Source organism: Pogoniulus pusillus, chromosome 11, assembly GCF_015220805.1.
Source record: "Pogoniulus pusillus isolate bPogPus1 chromosome 11, bPogPus1.pri, whole genome shotgun sequence".
Classification (NCBI taxonomy): Eukaryota; Metazoa; Chordata; class Aves; order Piciformes; family Lybiidae; genus Pogoniulus; species Pogoniulus pusillus.
The window spans coordinates 1,220,053-1,224,542 of NC_087274.1; the positions used below are offsets into that span (position 1 = coordinate 1,220,053).

A 4,490-nucleotide genomic window follows, 5' to 3' on the forward strand; every position below is an offset into this window, starting at 1 on the left:
CTGCAGCAGAGGAGGCTCAGGGCAGAGCTCATTGCTGTCTGCAGCTGCCTGCAGGGAGGCTGTAGCCAGGTGGGGTTGGGCTCTGCTGCCAGGCAGCCAGCAGCAGAAGAAGGGCACAGAGGCTGAAGCTGTGCCAGGGCAGGTCTAGGCTGGATGTTGTTAGGAAGTTCCTGGCAGAGAGAGTGATTGGCATTGGAATGGGCTGCCCAGGGAGGTGGTGGAGTGGCCGTGGCAGGAGGTGTTGAAGCCAAGGCTGGCTGGGGCACTTAGTGCCATGGTCTGGTTGGTTGGGCAGGGCTGGGTGCTAGGCTGGGCTGAGTGAGCTTGGAGCTCTCTGCCAGCCTGGCTGAGTCTCTGATTCTCGTGGGAGCCAGAGTAGGGAATGCTCTGCAGCTCCTCACCTAACCTCTGCTGAAGAATGACCTGTTAGGAACCTTCCTCATTTCTGAAACTACACCCAAAAATCACCACTGTGGTTCATAACCTTCATGTACCCACAGCAGGGACAGGGCAACACCACGAATGGGTTTATGACTATGAGAGCTCTGTGAGTCTTGCACTCAGGGTTTGTGGTTCCTTGGGAACAGGACTGGAGACCAGAGAAGGTAAAGGTGTGATTAAATATAACTGTGTATGTATCCATTAATGATTCATAGACTGGTTTGGGTTGGAAGGGACCATGAAGTTCCAGTTCCAACCCTCTGCCATGGGCAGGGACATCTTCCACTGGACCAGGTTGCTCAAGGTCTCATCCAGCCTGGCCTTGGACGCCTCCAGGGAGGAGATATCCACTGCCTCTCTGTGCCAGTGTCTCCCCACCCTCACTGTCGAGAGTTTCTTCCGCATCTCTAGTCTCAATCTGTGCTCCTCAGGGGCTTTAAACCCAGCAAAACTAGGCTGAAATAGAATCAAGCCATAGCTACAGAGGCTAGAGATGAGATTGCACATTTGGGATTGACACAGCAGCATCCACAACACCTCTGGTACAAATCAGACCCCACTGGCAAGCCGCTGAGGCTGGGCGCAGTTCATGTTAGCTCAGGAGGCAGCCGTAAGCCATGCCACAAAACACTTCTGCTTCAAAACGTTCTGCAGAGAGGAATTGTTCAGCCTCTTCTTCCTTTCTATAACGTGCTTTGTGTGCTTGCAAAGGACAGCAGGTGTCAGAGTAAGAATTAAGGCCAAGATCTGCAGTAACAGCAGAATTGCAGGCAGTGCAGCAGGGCTCTCCTGGGCGACTCTGCTGCACTGGAGGCTCAGGCAGGCTTGTTTCAAGCAGAGGCTGAAGCCCATTAGCTCTGGCCCAGCAGCTGCTTTCCATGATTCACTTTAATCAGTAAATTCCAATGATAAAAAGCCCTCAGCAGAGACTTTTTCCCCCTGAGCAGCTCCATACACCATGCTCTCTGAAACCAGATCTGACTCAGGTTGCAGGTTTAGCAAGGGCTGAGGTGAACTGGCCCTTAGTTCAGTTTGGGTGGTGAAGAGCAAACGAAATGAACAGCAAAGCTTAGAGGATGTAAGTCCAAATTCTGCAGCTAACCAAGCTCCTGTTCTGACAGATGCCTGCTGGCTGATAGCCAAAGGACAAGTGTGGAAAACTGGGATGTGTGCATCAGGAACAGTCTCAGCTGGAACCTCACCAAGCTGCAGGATGACCTCCAACCACCTACTACAGAAAGAGCAAGACACAGCCTCAGGTCCTGCACTCATTGCCCATGAGCAGAGTAGTGGTAGGACAGGGGGCAATGCTTTGGGACTGCAGCAGGGTGGACAGAGGTTGGGCGTCAGGAGGAAGTTCTGCACAGTGAGGCTGATGAGATGCTGGCACAGGCTGAGATACTCACAGTCAGACTCAGTGTGGCCCTGAGCAGCCTGCTCTAGTTGGAGGTGTCCCTGCTGCCTGCAGGGGGCTGGACAAGATGAGCTTGGAAGGTGCCTTCCACTCCAATGCCATTTGTGACTAAAGAGTATCCTGATTTTCTGTCTTAGAAGGAACTTGGCTGCTTCACTAAGCTCCTGCTGGCAAAGGAGACCTTAGAGCAGCCTTCCAGTACCTGAAGGAGAACTGGGAAGAGACTTTTGACAAGGGCTTGAGCTAACAGGACTGGGGGGATGGGGAGAGGGGAGATGACAAAGACATTCTTGACAGTGAGAGTGGGGAGACACTGGCACAGGTTGCCCAGAGATGTGATTGAAGCCCCATCCCTGGAGACAGTCAAGGTCAAACCCGACGGGGCCCTGAGCAGCCTGCTCTAGCTGGAGGTGTCCCTGCTGAGCACAGGGGGCCTGGACAAGATGAGCTTGGAGGGTCCCTTCCAACCCGATGCAATCGGTGACACCTGCAGCTACCAACAAAGCCTCTTCTCCGCCCAGCAGGTGGGGCCGCAGCTATCCAAATGGCAAAGGAAGGGAAAGGAGCAGCTCCTGGGAAGAGCTTCAGCAGCAGTGCAAGCAGAGCTCTGCCAACTCCTGGCAGTCTGACGGTGGGCAAAGCCCTGACTGGGTTCTGTGCTGCTCTGACTGCAGGGCTCAAGTGCTGCCTAATGCGACTCTGGGTTTGGTGCTGAGATAATGGCAAGTCTTGGTCCACAACAGTGACAGCTGGGGGAGTCATTTTCATCCATGCCACATTCCCAAGGGTTGCACATGCCTGGGAGACAGGCTCGTGATGAGTTCAAGGAGGGCACAGAATGGCTTGAGAGAGTCCAGCACGGAGCCACCAAGATGCTAAAGGGAATGGAACAGCTGTGAGGAGCAGAGCCTGAGGGAGCTGGGGCTGTGCTGCTGGGAGAGGAGGAGATTGAGAGGGGACCTCAGCAGTGGTTATCAACACGTGCAGGAGGCTGCAGCCAGGCTCTGCTGGGTGATGCCCAGGGTGGAAGCTGAGCCATAGGAAGTTTCATTCAACCATGAGGAGGACTTTTTCCCTGTGAGGGTGGCAGAGACCTGGCACAGGCTGCCCAGGGGGTTGTGGAGTCTCTCTCTCTGGAGATAATCAAAACCCACCTGGATATGCTCCTGTGTGCTCTGGTCTAGGAGATCCTGCTCTGGCAGGGCTTGGACTGGATGAGCTTTGGAGCTCCTCCAGCCCCTGACACTCTGTGGCTCTGTGGAGTGACACAAGGCATTGACAGTAACAGCAGCACAGAAGTCCCATCTGAGCAGGGAGGGGAAGGTGTCAGTGGTTCTCTCACCATGCAGGGGATGACTTCAGGCTGAAGGTACCTCTCAATGCTCTGCTTGTTGGTTGGGGCTGGGGGAGTTTTGCTTCTTTCAGATCTATGCATCTGTTGGATCTGAGACAGAAAAGGACACATGGGTTTGAGAATCGAGTGCACCCTCAGCAGGTGTGCAGGAGGCACCAAGCTGTGTGGCACAGTCACCCTGCCAGAGGGCAGGGATCCATCCAGAGGGAGCTGCACAGGCTGCAGAGCTGTGCCCAGGCCAACCTCAGGGCATTCAGCAAGGCCAAGGGTAAGGTCCTGCACCTGGGTGGGGGCAATGCCAAGCACAGCTGCAGGCTGGGTGGGGAATGGCTGAGAGCAGCCCTGAGGAACAGGCCCTGGGGGTCTGGGCTGATGCAAAGCTCCACAGGAGGCTGCAGTGGGAGTGCAGCCCAGACACAAGCCTGTGCTGGGCTGCAGCCAGAGCAGTGTGGGCACAGGGCAAGGGAGGGGATTCTGCCCCTTGGCTCTGCTCTCCTCACACCCCACCTGCAGCCCTGGGGGCACTTCTGCAGCCCCCAGCACAAGCAGCACATGGAAGGGTTGGAGCCAGTGCAGAGGAGGCCACCAAGATGCTGAGAGGGCTGCAGCAGCTCTGCTCTGAGCACAGGCTGAGAGAGTTGGGGCTCTGCAGCCTGGAGAGGAGAAGGCTTCCAGGAGAGCTTGGAGTGGCCTTGCAGGGTGTGAAGGGGGCTGCAGGAGGGCTGGGGAGGGACTATTGGCAAGGTCTGGGAATGAGAGGAGGAGGAAGAGGAATGGGTTTGAAGTGTCAGAGGGGAGATGGAAAGTGGCTGTGAGGAAAGGGTTCTCTGCAGTGAGGGTGGTGAGAGCCTGGCACAGGCTGCCCAGGGAGGCTGCGGGGCACAGAGCTCTGATCCCATTCTGTGCTCCACAGCCTCGCTGGAGCTGTTCAGGCCCGGCTGGGTGAGCAGCCTGTGCCCGCGGGAGGTGCCGCTGCCCACTGGATGGCCTGGATGATCTCCGAGCTCCCTTCCAGCCCGACCCATTCCACGATTCCAGGCTGCGAGAGCTCTGGCAGCCCTGACCCGGGCTGGTCCCGGCAGGGTCCCGGCGGCACTGCGGTGTGAGGAGCAGCAGGGCAGGCCTGGGCCGCGCTCCCGGCCCCGCTTTGGCTCTCGCTCGGCGGGGACCGAACCGCTGCGGCCCCGCAGGTGCCCCGGGGAGCCGCGGGGGCGGTGCCGCCCGGCCCAGCTCCGGCGGTGCGGAGCCGCCGCGGCACCTGGGGAGGAGGAGGCGGCGCCG

General features: G+C 57.5%; 1 long non-coding RNA gene across 1 annotated transcript; it reads left to right on the forward strand.

Moving 5' to 3' along the window:
* The first annotated feature begins 1,398 nt into the window (after nucleotides 1-1,398).
* On the forward strand, nucleotides 1,399-3,333 carry LOC135179679 (uncharacterized). Its single transcript, XR_010304070.1, has 3 exons — nucleotides 1,399-1,451; nucleotides 1,563-1,700; nucleotides 2,380-3,333. It is a non-coding gene; the product is annotated as an uncharacterized LOC135179679 (long non-coding RNA).
* The last annotated feature ends 1,157 nt before the right edge of the window (nucleotides 3,334-4,490 follow it).